This window comes from Myotis davidii, unplaced genomic scaffold (assembly GCF_000327345.1).
Source record: "Myotis davidii unplaced genomic scaffold, ASM32734v1 scaffold6, whole genome shotgun sequence".
In the NCBI taxonomy this organism is placed as follows: Eukaryota; Metazoa; Chordata; class Mammalia; order Chiroptera; family Vespertilionidae; genus Myotis; species Myotis davidii.
In genome coordinates, this window is record NW_006383011.1 from 1741664 (window position 1) to 1759599 (window position 17936).

General features: G+C 41.6%; 1 pseudogene; it reads left to right on the top strand.

The window, feature by feature from the left end:
• The first annotated feature begins 6593 nt into the window (after positions 1 to 6593).
• Positions 6594 to 6978, top strand: LOC102771044 (annotated as a pseudogene).
• Positions 6979 to 17936: the final 10958 nt, after the last annotated feature.

The following is a 17936-nucleotide window of genomic DNA, read 5'->3' on the forward strand; positions in this document are numbered from 1 at the left end:
CGAGAGGCCCAGTGCATGAAACTCGTGCACAGGGGTGGGGGGTCCCTCAGCCCAGCCTGCACCCTCTCACAATCTGGGACCCCTCAAGGGATGTCTGACTGCCAGGGATCAGGCCTAAACCAGCAGTCAGACATCTCTCAAGGGGTCCAGGATTAGAGAGGGTGCAGGCTGGGCTGAGGTGACCCGCCCCTGTGCACAGATTTTGTGCACTGGGCCTCTAGTATCCTATAAGATGCATGGCTTTGGGTTAATCAAATTAGAAATTTAAAAAAGAATAATAATAGCTTGTGTTGACAGAGATATGCTAAACAGTCATTTTCACATGTTGCTTCTTAGAAAATACTCTAGAGAGTATTTTTCCATACGTATCAATAACCATAAAGATATTTTACCCTCTCATACAGTTATATATAATATTCTATGTAAGTGATCAAATGGCTAGATCCCCTCACCCCAAAATGAACACATCAGTGTGTTCATTGAAAATTGGAAGTAATCTGATTTTTTCCTCAAAAGGAAGAGTGGAAGAGACCGGAGAGTGAGGGATGTGAAGACCACAGAGGGGAAGGAGTCACACCCATAGTGACCGTGTATACCACACAGTTTTGCCTGATGAAGGATCTTGGCTTAAAGAGGTTAAAGGATTTGTCTGAGGCCAGCTAGTGTCCTGATTTCTGTACTAAGCAGCAGGGGCTAGTACCCAGTGAAGGCTCTCTGGTGCTGGCCTCTGGGTTTCATAGGCTTTATCTAATTCATACTTGTTAACAACCCTAGGCCCTGAGAGTACTGTCATCTCACTTTTTAGATAAGAAGATGGAGTCTTAGAGACTCGTGCCTTGTGCAAACACACGCAATAACTGAAATTTCTAGGTGAATAGACAAATAACTTTGACCTTAGAGATGTCTGACTTCCTCATAATACAGGTCAGGAATCCAGTACCCAAAGAGGTAAAGCAACTTGCTTATTGTAGAGCTAAGATTTGAACTTAGGTCTCATGACTCTGTGCTCAATGTTTAAAATAATAGGATTTCTAAATATTAACTTTCCAGATAATTGTTTAAAGTGCCATGCTGGAGAGAATCAAACATATTATGAAGACCAATATAGATCACATTGCTTAATTTACTCCATTTACTATACTATATCATCATAAGCGGAGACTTTAATATCATAGTGCTTACTAATATGATAAAAAAAATGAGTTTGTGATGATTACTTCCTGTGTCCAATCAGGTCAATAAATTAAACATACAGGTCTCTTATTCTAGGTCATTCTTTTCCCCTCCAAAGAGCTTAAGCCCCTTCCCATCTAGTATTCTCAAGCTTTCCTTTGCCTATTCAGAATCCAACATCTGCACCTCTTTGCTGTCCACTGACAACTTCCCTTCCACAACCCTGGTTGCTATTATTGCCTTTGTTGTTGCCAAAGTCGATGTGCCATGAGAACTATTTCCTTTTATTCCACGGAGAGAGATGCTGCTTCTGATCTCTGATCGACAAAAGATGATATCTGGGAATACCAAAATATCCTAATCGGATTCCTGATCCTCGGCCACATTCCCAGTTTGGGGAACTGTAATAAATATGCCAGCAAAACCATATTCTTTCAAGGATTTCCAAATTTACTCCAGGGTTATCTAGGATAAAGATAAGGTTTCCAGACCCTGCACATCCAAGATGTAAAATTATTACTTAGAACATGTATTTGGTTCTTTAAAAGAAATAAATCGGGGGTGATTTGGGTATAAATACTGCTACTGTAATTTCCTATTTAAATGAAGCAGATTAGCTCACCTTTCCAAACATGCCACTCAATTTCAGCCCTGCCCTGGTCATAAAAAATGGGGAAGAGATGTGTCTATCTTTTAAAATATGTGCCAATCATATATTTGGTTACTCAATATGCTGTTTGTTCCCAAATACTGTTACTTCAACTTTGAGCGGTTATCAGCACCATTAATCAATGGGTTATTTACTAAGGTTAGTTTCCTTTCTTCTCTCCTTCTGAAAAAGATGCAGGAGACAAGTGAAGAAAAGCCAGACATGTGTATTCCATTTGAAACCCATGATTAAAAAGCTTAAAAATTCAAGCCAACGTAAAAAACTGTTTTATTTTAATACACTGGAAGGTTTCAGTGAACTCCATTATTTTCACTCACTATTTGCTTGAATAATTTAGGCAAGAAAGCTAAATTATACATAAAGTGTACAGTTAGAAGAAAAAGTTCATGCACAGCCCTAGGCTACAGCCTCCCCTAATGATGTCTGAAGTCAGTGAAAAGAACTCGTTAGACTGAGAGTAATTTCTCAGGGTTTAATTTTTTTTCTTAAAGCAATAATGTTCTTATAAAAATCTGACAAATAATACACTACAAGAAAAGCCACAAAAGAGAACCTCCAGTTAAGGCCTTAGCCCCTGTAAACTTTCACTTGATCTCATGTAAAAGTTGGTGTATGATAGACAACAGTGCATGATGGTTGAGTGATCTGATTGAACAGGGAAAGTGCACGTCTTAACTGAATAGAGTTGCTATTTGGCCTCATTAGAATTCTGAAGTTATGGAGTTAAAAAGAGATGCTTTAGGCTTAGAGATAAACTCAAAATTGACTGTGGGAAGGGGATCAGCACCCACTCAGTATACCATCATTTGAGCAAGTAGTTGCCACTTGCTAGGATATTGTACTTTAGGAGCAACCCATATCATCAAACATTCACAGATTCACTAAAATGTTAACATTCCCTGTAAGTGTAACAACAGAGAATCTGACTGCAGTAAGATGACAGGAATACCAGAATGGCACTGTAGTCACCTTTGATTTCTGGGATGCCTTTGTTCTTTTCTTAAAGTTACACAATTGTAGAATTTGAAGAATCTAGTTCAGCCCTTTCATTTTACAGATGAGGAACCTGAGACACAGACAGGGGAAGTGATGAGCTCAAGGCTATGCAGTAATGTGTTTGTTTATTCATTCCAAATATTTATACATTGAGAGACAAGAGAAAGGAATTCCAAGTAGAGAGACCTGCTGTATGTGAAGGTAAAAAGGTGGGAACCAGCATGGTGCCTTGGGGGAATGAGAGGTACCAATTACTGCCTGTTTACCTCTGCCCCAGCCCCCACTTCTAAGGGAATCTGCACCAGGGCAGGATAAACAGACAGGTAAAGGCACAGGGACTCAGGAGCTGACTGCCTGAGATTGAACCCTGACTATGCTTAGGAATAGCTATAAGATTTAGGCAGTCACTTACCTCTCTGATTTAGTTCCCCTAACAGTAAAATGATGGTGGTAATAACAGACTCTACTTCTTAGGGTGGTTTTGAATAGATATTAATGCATATAAAGTATTTATAGACATGTCTAACATTTAAGAGCTATATAAATATTAGTTGTTATTATTAATATTAATAATAAGCCCTTCTATATGAATTAGGGTTCCTGGCCACAGGTAAGGAGTGGTAGGCACTTGACTGTGTGCATCTGATAAGTAGCCAATGTCCTATAACTTGTGTTGCCTGTGTTTAAAGAGATAAACCGGGCCATCAAAGTAGGGCCATTAAAAAATTACAAAATGGAAAACCAAAAATCTAGGTTAGTTAACAGGAGGCTGAGAGGAAATATGGTTGAGAAGATTCAGGGTAGGGCAGGCATTGTAGTCCCAATGAAAAATAATGTTATGAAGTTTTGAAGAAGCCAACTGGTTGGAAAGGAGAATGGGGTATGTGCCTGCATCCGTGCTTGTGACACGCTACACACACATACAAACAAACAAAAAAAAAACACCAAGCAACTGTAGTTCCTGAAAACTTTGTATTTCTAGGCTAATTCTGTGGGTTAAAAGACTCTCATTAAATCTTCTGCTCAAAGAGGTAACTGGAGTGAATTTCAGGTCCTTACAATCAAAAGATTGTACTCTCCCACTTTCTCTTTGGTAATTTTTTCTCATCAGGAGAAAGTGGGAGAGTGAAGCTTAGGAACCAAGAGGGGAGACAATTTCAAGGTGAAGAGATTGGTCAGTAATGTCAAGTGCAGAAGAAAGATCATGTAAGCTAAGGGCACAAAAACCATCCATTGAATGTTGCAGACTACAAGTTATTTGAGACTTAAGCTAAAGGAGTGAGAACAAAATAAAGATGACAATGGATTGAGGTAGAAATAGGATGGGAAACAAGGAAAGAAAGCAAGTATACTCCAGCTGTAAACAAAAGAAAGGTAAAGAGAATGTGGAATCAAATAAGGATTATTTGTTTGTTTCGGACAAAATAGACTTTATGTGCAGATGAACTGAAAAGCAAAAAGTAGTGATACAGGAAAAAGAAGACCTGAAGGAGCAGGGTTCCTACTGAGGAGATAGGAGAACACACAGTCCAGGGCAAAGGTGGAAGGATGAGCCTTGGACAGGATGCAGGACAATGCCTCCATGGAGATAGGAGGAAAGGATGGAGGCCAGTGAAGATAAGTTTGTAGTTGAAGATTCAGCAAGTTGAGGGAGCTTTGTGGTTAAAGGAGCTGTTTTTCTCAGGGAAGTAGGAAGCAAGAACATTTGATAAGAACAAGGGGAAAAGCTACGGTGCAAGGAGTTTGAAGAGAAAAGAGAATGTTAGAACAAACACTGCAAGGACCAGGAGAGGGGCTGAACAGACCTCATAGAATTGCAGGCCAATTAAGAGCCCCATTAGGTTTGAAGAACATTGGTGTGTGGTAGCACCAATCCATGTGGTGATCTGATTTCGTCAGCACTGGTCCCCATCCCAGACATAGGAGGAGAGAAACCAAAAGACTGGAGGATACAGGATTGGTGTACTGGAGATGCAAAGGAAAGGAAGAAAAAGAAGTCCAGACTGATGGTAAAAGAAAGATGGGTAAAGAAAGATGGACTAAGTTAGGTTTCTAAGAGATAAATATGACTTAAGAGAGATATGTTAGTTTGAGAGGAAAGAAAGAGGGGTTTGGATTGGAAACTTAGGGATGGGTGATCAAAAAAATGGGAATTATGAGAAGAAAAGAGTGGTGACAAACACAACAGGAATTTATTGTTAGTGTGTGGAATACCGGAGTTTAAGATTTCAGAAATGAAGCAGTTAATTGTTGCCCTAACCAAGATCAAAGGCAGGTCCCCTTCTTCAGTTATAATTGTCCTTTCCTGGAATGCCTCTGGCTTCTCCTAAAAGTCCTAGAGTGACAACCAGAAGGCCAAACTTGTTAGAGCCTGGCACAGACGTTTGCCAGGGTGATCTATCCTCTTCTGTCACTGCAGTTCCAACTGAGGCTCAAAAGGCAGAGGAAGTGTAATCGCCCTGCTCTTTGGAGTCCATTGCAACGCATTAATAACTTGCTGTGATATTACAGCTTTACATCTTACCCTGGCATCACTTTGTCACATTAGTTTAATATTGCCATCATGTAGCTTGGTATTGATGTGATACAAAAGTGAAATTACATGCACACTCTTTATATTGTTACTAGAGGCCCGATGCATGAAAATTCATGCAAGAGTAGGCCTGCCTTCCCCCAGCTGCCGGCACTGGCTTCCCTCTGGCACCCGGGACCCAAGCTGGCTTCCCCTGGGCCACCCACAGGCACCCGGGACCCGGGCTGGCTTACCTCAGGCCCCGGCTTCGTCACAAAGGACGTCTGGAATGACGTCCAGAAGACATCCGGTCTAATTAGCACATTACCCTTTTATTATTATAGATATTGAAATCTAGTGTGTATATGACACTAATACTATTCCAATTCCATAAAATATACATTTTGTAAAACAAAGACATTTCAATGTTATGTTAGAATAAGAATGCAGATCATTACATTTCCAGAACCATGGAGCGGAAGAGGAGGACCCAAGGGACCTGACTCTTGTGAGCTCTGTGGAAAGCAGTCTGAGGGTGGTTCCCATGCATGACAACCCAAACCTTGCCTTCCCTGGTGACCAGGGCAGTGCCCTGGCCCAGCTGCATTAGAATAAGAGTCAGCAAACTTTTTCTCTAAGGATCAGTTAGTAAGCATTTTTGTCTTTATGGACCATTCGGTGGCAACTACTCAAGTCTGCCATGGTAGTGCAAAAGCAACCATAGGCAATATGTAAATAAATGAGCGTGCTGAGTTCTGATAAAACTTTATTTGTAGCACTAAAGTTTAAGTTTCATATACTTTTCACATGTCATGAAGTAACTTTTTGATATTCTTTTCAACCATTTAAAAATACAAAAACAACTCATAGCTTTGGGGCCCTCATACCTGGCTGGTCTTCTGAAAACTTGGTAAAAGTTTTAAATGTACATTTTCCCCCAAGCCAAACACAAACAAAATTATTTTATATAATTAAGGAAATGTAAATGTTGACTGAGTATTATGTTAAGAAACAATTGTCACATTTGTAGTTCTGCAAAAAAGTATTTTAAAAGTTCATAATTTTCTTTTTTGACCTGTATACTTAAGTATGTAGGGATCAAATGATATAATGTCTGAAATTTGCTTTAAAATTCTCCATCAGGAGGTATGGACCTGCATGTCCTTGGACTTAGAGAGCAGGACATCCAGCTTGCTAGTGGGAAACTGTGTCACGCGTGACTAACAAGCAGCTTAAAAATGGGGTGATGTTTAGAAGGGCAAGAAGATTTTTGTTCAAAAGTGTGCCCAGTTGCCATACTGTGAGGAAGGGAGGCAAGCACAAAATTGGGCCAACTCTCCATGGTCTCTTTGGGTGAAAGACAGGTCATGCCCCTGGAATTTCTTACACGGATGCCAACAAGAACAAAGGTATCACCTGGGGAGAGGCTACACTGATGGAGTATTTGGAGAATCCCAAGAAGTACATCCCTGGAACAAAAATGATCTTCGCTGGCATTAAGAAGAGTGCAGAAAGGGCAGACTTGATAGCTTATTTCAAAAAAGCTACTAATGAGTATAGTTGGCCACTGCCTTATTTATTACACATGTCCCATAATTTTTTTAATGTGTACCATTTTTTAAATTGATCTCATAACCAGAATTCAGATCATGAATGGCTAATAGAGCATTTCTTTTGGGCTGTCCTGATTTAAATAAAATTGGCTTGTGGTTAAGTGAATATGGTCAGCTTTTTGAGCTTTGATGGTAACTTTGGTTAAGCAAGCGCTATCACTGTCCTCCCGTCTAAAAATATGGTTGGACTTGATTTGTAGTGTTAAACTTCTCACAGAGGTGGTGAGTGCCATCTCAAAACCTGTAGGAGATTGGCTTATATTTAGATTTATATGACTGGTTGTATTAATGTGTTTAAATTCTGAGGAAATCCCTTCACTGTCTCTTAGGCCTGCAAGGCTTCCTTGTGTTTCAAGTTGTGTTCATTCACCTATTAAAAGGTAAGGGTTGCAGTTAAGCTGGCGGTGACCATTTTATTCTTTTGGTCCCAACTATGCCCATTTAATAAAATTCTCTTATCTAAACTGTTGCCTTTTACTGAATGAAGGGCATTTTAGTGTGCTTTATGTATAGTATCAAATAAAGAGTATTTAACACTTCTACATTTTATAGATGATCTTTAAGTTCAGGTGCTTTTAAAATTCAGTGTGACAAGATATAGTAGCAAACTTTGTGAATCCTTAAGTCAGAGTAAGTTATAATTCAGGGTTGTCTTGAACAGCTATTCATTAACTATATATGTGTGTGACTGGTAATGGTGTTTTTGCCAGCTGACTAGGATTAAAGTAGAGAATAGATCATCAACACAAAATTGTAAAGTATGTCACCATAAGGCTCAAGATAATTAAAAACAAAGTTACAGATTAATAAAATAAAATAAAATACTCTATCAACAACAAAAGGGGGGAGGAGAGTGGAAATTCTGGGGAAGAAAAGGGGGTGGCTATATGGAAATGTTGATGGTTATTGAAGTTAGGGAACAGGGATAGGCAAGAATGAATTGATTTCTTGTATTCCCCACCTTTGATATCTATAATAATAAAAGTGTAATATGCTAATTAGACTGGACAGCTGAACAACCTTCCACACATCATTCCATATGTCCTTCTGGACAAAGCCGTGGTGGCAGGGGCTGAGTCAGAGGCAGTGAGGAGTGATCAGGCAGGCAGGTGAGTGGTTAGAGGTGATCAGGCAGGCAGGCAAGGGGTTAGGGGAGAACAGGCAGGCAGGGGAGTGGGTAGGGGCAATCAGGCAGGCAGGCAAAGTGGTTAGGGGTGATCAGACAGGCAGGCAAGCAGTTAGGAGCCAGCAGTCCCAGATTGCAAGAGGGTGCAGGCCAGGATGAGCCCGCCCCACCCTTCCTCCCGTGCATGAATTCCATGCGCCAGGCTTCTAGTGTTTAGATATCTTCATAAAAAGTTAAAAAGATAAAATGCATATTCCTTGGATCTCACACAGATTTACTGGGTAACAGAATCTGATGAAGATGTTGGGTTGAAGGGTGGTGGGAAGTGGGTGGAGGCAAGGGAACCAGTTGGAAAGTGAAAGCAATTGTCCAGGAGAGAGACAATGAAGAGTTGAATCTCAGCAGTGGAGGTGGGGAGAAGAGGAGGGGCATGAGATGACTGTTGGAACCTGCTGGATGAGAAGTAGTGTTTGATTAGACTGAGAAGGTGAAGGCAACTTTTGAGAGACTGAATGAATGAGTAAATGATTGGTGACATAATGGACGTGGGAAATGCAGACAGAGCAGATGTGAATAATGAAAACTAGAGGATTCACAGTTTTGGTTATTCCAAATACTAACAATATTTGAGTCTCCTCTGCTATCCTCATTTCAATATTTTGGCCATATTTCTTAATTAAAATCACCTCAAGACTTGAATTCTATGCAAAACGTTCAGTGTCTGCTCCATCTTCCAGGAGTAGGTCTTTAATCAGGATATCCAGCTGGGGCTGCTTTTGAATTTGTTTGACCTGATTCACTATTTACAGAGGCATATACTCTCAACCTTCCCGAGTCTTGGGTGTTTTACCTCTCTGCCTTTCTCCACCATCCTACTGTCTTGTCATCTAGATAATAAAAGCCTAAGTGACCGTTATGGCAGAACAACCAGTCGCTATAATGCACACTTACCACCAGGGGGCAGATGCTCAATGCAGGAGCTTCCCGTTGGTGGTCAGTGAGCTCCCATAGGGGGAGCGCCACTCATCCAGAAGCCAGCTCACAGCTGACGAGCACAGCAGCAGTGGTGGGAGCCTTTCCCACCTCTGCAGCAGGGCTAAGGAGCAGAGAACAGAGTGGTAAAGAGCAGTGAGCAGGAGGGTGGTAAGGAATGAGGGCCTAAGCTGGCAGTCAGACATCCCTGAGGGGTCCTGGACTGTGAGATGGTGTAGGTCAAGCTGAGGGATCCCCGCCCCCCCTCCCCAGTGCATGAATTTTGTGCACTGGGCCTCTAGTTAGAAAATAAGAAACAAGCCAAGGCCTCTTGGTATACAGAGTACAGTGTCCTCTCTTCCCTTTAATCCACCCAAAAGTGGGAGGAGTGTGGAAAACACCCAGAGGCTCTAAGCCCCTGAGATCAGTCGCATCTGTGCTCCCAGCATTTTTGTCTTTTTTTTCCCCCCAGTCATTTCCTTTTTTTTTTTTCCCAGCTGGAAGAACCTGAGCCTGAGACATGACATCTTTTAGGAAATCCAGTTAAACCCTAAGCTTTCAAACAACTAGGTTTAGATTTGCCCAAGGGATGCGAGGAAGTGGCCTGCGAGCTCCTTCTGTGATGGGAACCTCTCTGGAGACCCGGCTCTTTCCTGTAATCTCCGTGAGCTTTTTGCAGAAAGCCATATTTCTTCCCAGTCTCTCTTTTCCTCCCTGTCTGAACCTGCCTTCATCTTCCTAATGGCTAATTAAAAAATTACAACCAAGAGCATTAAATAGTAAACCTCTTCCCTGCTGTTCTCCGATTAATTTTGGACGCCCCAAGCATAACGTCTTAAAAAAGAATTAGAAAAGGGGCACCTTTCTGCTTGCAAACTGCAAGATAAAACAGCCTTCTAATGGGGAGAGAGGCTTTTATTTGAATGGGTAATCTTTCAGTGCAGTGCATGCCTGGGCGTTATTTACATCTTACTCCAGAAAGTTAAAGTTTGGGGGTCACATTCTCTGCAGCATTAAGACTTTTCACTTGTGTGTGTGAAGAAGTGTGTGTGTGTGTGTGTGTGTGTTTCCTCTTCCCTTGGTGCCTGATGATTTCATTCAACACTGAAGCAACTAGGAGTTTTAAAACTCACAGTTATTTCTTTTTCATTAAAGTTAGAAGTCTGAGCTTGATGAAAACTCATCTCAATTCACGACGTGCCCACTTATGTGGCTGCCTTTTTCCATTTGCAAAGGGAGATCTCAGAAGGCAGTGTCTAAGTAGGAATCAACACAGTGTTCCACTTGCATTTGCTTACACGTTATCTTAACACACTTTATTCCATATTTTAATAGGACAAGAGTTTAAAAGCCGGAAGCAGACGTCGTCAGCTCTGTCTAGTTTAGATTGTTCATCATCAATTGTTTTTTCTTGTGATTATACAGTTTTACTTTATCATCCCTTTGATAACAATTTCTGCATGAAAATTGACTTTATATTTCATTTTCCCCGTCTGTTATCTTAGCGGCATTCAGACGCAAACACCCTTTGTGCTGCGCTGGCAATATAACTGATCAGGCGAAGCTGTGCCATAAGAAATCAAAACCATAATAATGTCTTTGGATTTTGCATTTTAAATACTGTGTTCATTGTTGCACTGAGGTTTCGGATCCCTTTCCAGACATTACGGAGATTACCTTTGGTAATGCCTATTTCATTGTACTTTGATATAAAATAATGTGTGTCATAAATCATGTGAGCGACTGCCATTAAACAGAAAAGCACCTACTTAGGATATGTAACAATTTGCTTTTCTAATTTGAAAAAGATTGAGGCATTTTAATTATAGAAGGTCTTTGTAAATGAGACTGGAATTCAATACAAAATTGTATTCTTTATGGAATTGTAGATTAGAAATAATAAAATCCTTATTCATTAATTTTACATTAATTTTTTTCACAAGCGTTAAATAAAAACATTCTTGAGAGGGTTTTCTAAATAAAGCCCTACACTTCGGTCACCATTCATCTGGGAAAAAGTTAGGTGTACTTATTTCAGGGAAAGGAACGAGAGCATCAGTTGTTCTTGTGGGTTAATTTTCAATTGTAAATTTAAGAAATTTTTCAGTTTAAAGGTGGGAACATCATTGTCTAAAAAGTTGGGAAAAGACAAGGAAGGGAGGTGAAGTGACCAGGTGGGGGAGAGCTATGTCAAATTGTTTCAAGATTGCTTCCATTTGGAAAAGAATGAAGGGTGGGAGCCTTCTCAGTAAAGAGCAATTTAGAATGACCGAGCCCTCCTCTTTAAAGGTGATCAGGGTTCTGAACACGACCGTTGTAGCGAGATTTAAAATTATGAGAGCTCTTCGCATTATTTAAAACATTGATTTTTTATCAAATGGATTTCCACGTTTTATGTCTTCAGTGACTGGGTAATTACAGCGGCCTGGAAACTGAGGTATTTCATTCTGAACCTGGTATTTTCTCTTTGGCTCCTTCCCCTTTCTCTCCCCGCTTCTCCTCCCTTGCTGCTGGGACAGACACATCATTCTTTGTCCTTGCTCATAAATCACTCTGTGACCAAGGAACCAGGAAGTTATTAGGGGTGAGGGGAAGGTCAGGTCGAAAATTCAGATTGATCTAACCTATTCTCGCAAAACAGCACTTCACCTGCCTCCAACCCAAAGCGGAGCGCCAGTGCCCGGCTCCTGCAGGGTGACTCAGTGGTGCTTGGAGAGGGAGGAGGCGCCTGCACCGTCGCAGCATCAGAGGGACCGCGAAGTTGTCATCAGTACTGAGTTACAATTCCGTCTGTCCACACACATCCTTCCCAGCACACCTTTTTCCTTCGCTGGTGTGTCCTTCTCTCTTCCCTTCTTCCTTTGTCTCTCATTAATAGGGACAGCTAAGAAGGAAATTCTACAGATTCAGTAAGGAGGCAGATCAAATTGTTAAGGGGGTCCTTTAGTTGGAAATTCTAGATGTTTTTCTCCTTGTGTTAGAAATGGGTCCTTTGTCTGTACGTACATACACACACACATACACACACACACACACACACACACACACACACAGAGTCTGTAACAACTATCAAGGGATGTGATGAGAGAGATAATTAATTCAAGGGCCCTCGTTTGAATAACAAATATGTGTTTTTCCCAGCCTTTCTCTCCAGCCAAAGAGAAAAATTCCTCTCCCTTGCTCGGTCCTCCCTCCTGGATGGTTAGACTATTTGGGAAAGGGTGGAAGCAGTGTTCCATGTGTTTTGTAAAAAGCTGTATCAAAGTGAATTGAACATAGTATTAAGTTTTTGTCAGCCTGAACTCACACCTGCCACACACAAGGTTTCAGGCCTTTTGTGCAAATCATAACTCGCGTCTAAATCTAAAAGAACAGTGAAAGCAACAGAGCAGAGCTATCCAGATGTTGCTCAGTCTGTGCGATTGTAAATTTCAAAATCCCAGCTTCCCATCCAGATTTCAGTGCACTGGGAACTATATGAAAATTCCAAGACACACTGGTTTATTGAAATGTCTGGCTATTTCTATATGAATTTTGGAACAGATGTCCTGAGGTAGGCAATAAAACTGTGATAATAAGGAACATTTCCACATCAACTCACTAAACTACTAATCTATAATGAGGACCAAACTCAGCCGTGGAGAAGGGTGACTTTTCATTATTATTATTTTTTAACTCAGGGTCAATTATTCAAATTCTTCCTTGACTTTAGTTTCGGTCAAGATTTCAGGGTGTTTGAGGCTACTTTATGCATACAGGGGTGGGCAAAAGTAGGTTTACATAATACAATAATTAAGAAATAAATAATAATACAAGAATAAACTCTGTGTTTCTCAGACTCACAGCTATAAATCTACTTTTGCCCACCGTGTATATCCCACCTTACTCTAAATAAATTGAGTTTTAGTTTTAATTTTTTTCAAATCAATTTAAATAATATATAGGAAGATTTCTAGGTCTTTGAGTTTATTTTATAAAAGTTTACCATTGCATCATTATATGTAAGACTGAAAAAGCCCAAGTCAGGTGCTTGGAGTCCTTTTGGACTTCAAAATTTTGGTCCTGATTCTCAGGGCCTATGCTAGGGAGTCCAGGATCGAAGCTTGGCAGGGGTGCCTCTCCTGTGACCACTGACTTCCCGGCTCACTGTAGATAAAGGAGCAGGTGTGCCATCTTGGTCGACTCTTCTCGCTTCCTTCTCATTCTTCGCCACTTCTCGGCTCACAGATTCCTCCATTTGAGGATGAACAGAACAGGAGAGGATGCAGTCCCAGAAATGGGACTCCTGGGATTGGTAAGAAACCATTTGAATCCCTTTGCAGGGATTTGCAAAGCAGTGCAACTAGAGTTTTGGAAGGAATGGGGTGCCCTGGGCTTCCTGACCATTTCTCCCAACAAGACTGGCCACTGATGAGACAGCTGTTGAAATGGTAGGAAAAAATAAACAATTAAACAAAACCCCAAGTTCAACGGGACTTGTTTTATACCATGCGAACTTCTAAATTCTTTCTCAGCCCCGTGGTAATTGGAAATTGGATTTTTAATGATTAATCTTACTCTGATGCTCCTAGGAAGACTACAAGAGACTCTGGAAGCAGAAGAATCATTCTATGGGAAAGGAAGGAGGTGGAGGCAGGCCCATAAAAAATGACAGGTGTCAGCACACCAGCAGCACCTGGAGGACAGGGCTGGAGGGCAGCTGACACCCCACCGCGTCATGGACATGGGCGAGCACAGTTAGGGAGGCATCGTCCTCCCCAGGCTTTCTGTTTTGTCACATTTGGGAAATATTAAAGCTATTAAGGTCTCATTTGCTCTTCTCCGGAATTTGAAAATTATTTTTCCTGGCACTACTCAGTCAGTTTTCCCAAAATAGGTTTCTTTTCTTTTTTTTTTTTTTTTTTTAAAAAAAACTATAACATGGCCCTCACTGGTTACTTCATATATTTTCCTGTTACTTATTCTGAAGAGTCTTGGAGGCTCTAGGAAAACATGACAAATCGCAGGAGGAGGCAGTAGAAACGGAAAGAAGAAAACATTCGTGACCTCTATTTACAGAGAAAATCAGCCCCATTTTCCACGAGGGCCACTTCCAGGCCGAGAGGGGCACAGGCCACTTCCCATTTTGTTGTATTTTGTTTGTTTGTTTGTTTGTTTGTTTCTCTTTGGGGACCGTTGGTATAGTAAAAAGCAAGTATGTGCAGGGGGAGAGGAGTGGGTGGAGAGGGAAGAGGGTATAGGGCAGTAAATGGTGATGGAAAAGTAAAATAAAATAAAGTGATTAAAAGCAAGCATGGCCAAAACATGGATTAACAACTGTGGTATACTTCAAATATTTACATTTAACAACTTAATCATTGTGAAACACACAGAAATAAAATGACCATATGTTTAAGTTCATTTGAAGATAAGATCAAAAGTCAAAATTGGAGGCTTTCATGAGCTGTGGGGCAAATGGCTCACTCCCAACCTCCCCGCTCCAAACGGGACATGTGCCTGTCCCTGCCCATGTTACCGACATGTGTAGGTATCGGCCAGGTCCCTCCCTCACTTAGGGCCTGGCAGCAGTGGAGCTCAAACTCGCATTAGGTTCCTTCTCCTCCCTTCTGACACTTTAAATTTTTACTTAGACATGAACCTTGAAGATGATCTTTGGGCATTATTTTCTGTCAATCCTCACCCAAGGATATTTTTCCATTGATTTTTAGGGAGAGTAGAAGAGAGAGGGAAAGACAGAAACACTGATGTGAGAAAAACACATCAATTGGTTGCCTCCTGCACGAGCCCTGACTAGGACCAGGGTCGGGGAGGAGCCTGCAACTAAGTATATGCCCTTGACCAGAACTGAACTCGGGACCCTTTGGTCTGCAGGCCAACGCTCTATCCACTGAGCTCGGGCTGGGCGCTATTTTCTATGATGAATTAAATTTAAGCTAAATTTTTCTTACCTTGAAAACGCTGGTCTGTGTGAAGGGAAGATGTGGTCTGGCGAGGAAAGGTGGGTCACCTGCACCCGTGATGGTGTGTCACTTACTCACACACAAAATAAAAAAGCGACGCAGCACTTCTGAGCTACCAGGGGAACTCAGGCTATATCTGCCCTCCTCTTTGCCTCTGGTGTCTTGATGAGATATTTCTATCTGGAAATCAAAAGCAACGTGGATGAATTTTACTTTGTCAGCTTAATTCTCTTTTTTAAATTTAATTTTTATTGTGTAAAATTTCAATCACATAAAAAATAAAGAGATGCCCCCATCACCAGTCTTCTATGGTGACCAGTGATGCACTTAAAAATACTCATCTGTGGAGGTGGCAGCAGGAGGAGGAAGGCAGGTGTAGCTCACCACAGCCTTTGGCTTACATTGTGCCCTCACACAGCTAAACCTCACACGCCTGTGGCACAGAGGCTTCTGATGGCGTTTGGGTCAGGGAAACTGTACCATTGTCATGGAAAGGGGGGTTCAAAGCGAACAAGGTTAGAATGACTTATTCCTGAACTGATGCCTTCCTCATTGTTAATTTAAGGCTGGCAGGTAGTTTAAACGTGTTTAATAACAATGATGGACAAAGAGGGAAAACCACTGACTAAACCAAGTCGCGTTTTCTGCCTAGCTGCTTGCTTTGAGTGGAGCCAGTGTGTGTGTGTGTGTGTGTGTGTGTGTGAATGTGAAGAAAAACCAAGTTGGAGAAATAGAAATTCTTCAAGAAAAGAGAAATTACAGCCAGATAATCCCTAGACCAGGCTCTTGCTGAACACATCTGGCTTCGGGAAAGGATGCTTTTCTTATTATCAGCGATAGTGTCAGGTCCAGGGTGCGACAAAGAATACTGAATGGGGTCACTGAGGTCGCCCATTGTGTAAAAGGAAGTCATAAGGCTCTGTCGCCAGGTTTTCCTTTGAGAGTATCAACATGTGATGATATGGCTTCCAGTTAAAAACGGTGCCAAAGATGAAGCAGAGCTGAACTGGCACGGAGGGCATGGATCTTTGTGCTGTTAGTTATGTAAGGGTTTACTAAAGAGGACACGGTTGCAGGCAGCCTTGGTGGCAGCTGAGAAGTGACACTCACTTCCGGGCTTCCCCACCTGCAGCTGAAGGAGGCAGCACTGGGAAATTACTTACTCTGTGTGTTTCAGTTTACTGGCCTGTGAGATCTAAAGACAGTGCTTGCCTTCCAGATGGGTGGGTGCAAGAGTGTCCAAAGGAGCTGCTGGTGGCTGGTTGTGGATGTTGGAATCTTTGCAAAATAAAAAGAGAGAGATCTTCCCCAGTCCATATGGTGGCCCATCCCACCAAAGCTCTAAAGGCGGGGCTGGCTTCAAGGGTGTACAGCCTGAGCAGTCAAAAGACCCCACACTTGTTTAATGCACCGTTGTCACCAACTTGAGATTCTTAATTTTTGGACAAGGGGCCTCACATATTCATTTCGCAGTGGGCCCCACACATCCTGTAGTCAGTCCTGGCTAGAGCCTCTTCTGAGACAAGCCACTATTCATGGGATGGCATGGCCATCTCCCTAAGAGAGTTCCTGCACTGTCACCGCCTCCTTCATGTCTGGGACTCCCCTTACAGAATGATGAAATGAAGTGAGTGGTGGTTCTTAGAAGACTTCTGAACCCCAAATTGCACAGCAGGAAAGCTAAAATTCTAAAATACTCAGAAAAATTTGAGGTCAAGAAGATCTTGGCAAAGCTCTTTAAGAAATATCTACCCTGGAAAAACTAAAGCAGATCTCCTATAGATTGTCACATCTTGGTACCACACTGACATTTCCAGGGCTTGCTTTGTCTCCTGTTGGCATCATTTCTCTGTGCAAAGCATTATTCAAGTTCAACACTTTTTAGAGTCTTTCAAAACACTCCATTCTACAACATCGGTTATCTTTTGCTGGTTAAAGTTTGAACACACCTTGCTCTCAATGACAGCAATTTTTTCTTATTTTGTGGTTTCTTCTAAAATGTGGGTCTCAACTCACTTGATTTTCAAATGACCAGCATGGTTTGTCTCTTTGTCTGCGCTTGCCTGCTCAGAGCTTATAGGCCATGGAATGGAAATGAAACATTTTGGATTACATGGAGGTTGAAGAAACCCTGTGTGTTTATTTACTTCTGCAAATTGCCAAGGGTGGAATAGTGCATATCTATAAGAAATGTTTAAACAAAAGATTTTCATCGTAGTATTCTGAGGAGAAGAGATTACACCCTCAGGAAAACAGCTGCTGAGGAGCCGGGGTCTGAGTTAACACTCTAGGGAGACAAGAGGAGGTGTGAGTGGTGGGTGAGGCAGGACCAGAACCCAGATCTTCTATGGAATCCACATTTAGGTTAAATCTACAAGGATTTTATCACATCGATTTAGCCCTTGAACCTGATAGCTCCTTAATATTTCCCCAAACTACAAAATGCCTGGATTTGTAGATTGCCATAGGGTTTTGATTTATTTCTTGTTGTGTAAGAAGCAGCACCTCACATATCATAACACCTTTCTTTAAAAGTTTCAGCCCTGGAGAATGGACACACAGTGGGCTTTCCCTTCACCTACAACATGTATAGCCCTTGATCTATATAACGGTTGGAAGAGGCAAAAAATGATCCCCCTGCCTTTTCTTTTTTTTTTTTTTGGTTTCTGCTCCAGTTTAGCATCACTTGAAAGAGAAATACAAAAGTCAGACAGATGGAAATGAAAGTATCAGCTTTGAGAATGAAGCTTAGGTCCATGGGGTACATCTTACCTCTGTACTAGAGTCACAGTCGCTGGGTCACGGAGGAGGGAGCCCAGGCTGTGTCCCCCAGGGCATGAGAAGTACAGAGTAGGCATGCTCAGCAAAGTAGGTAACTCCTCAAGAGAGAATTGCCAAGTGCTGGCCATTCCTG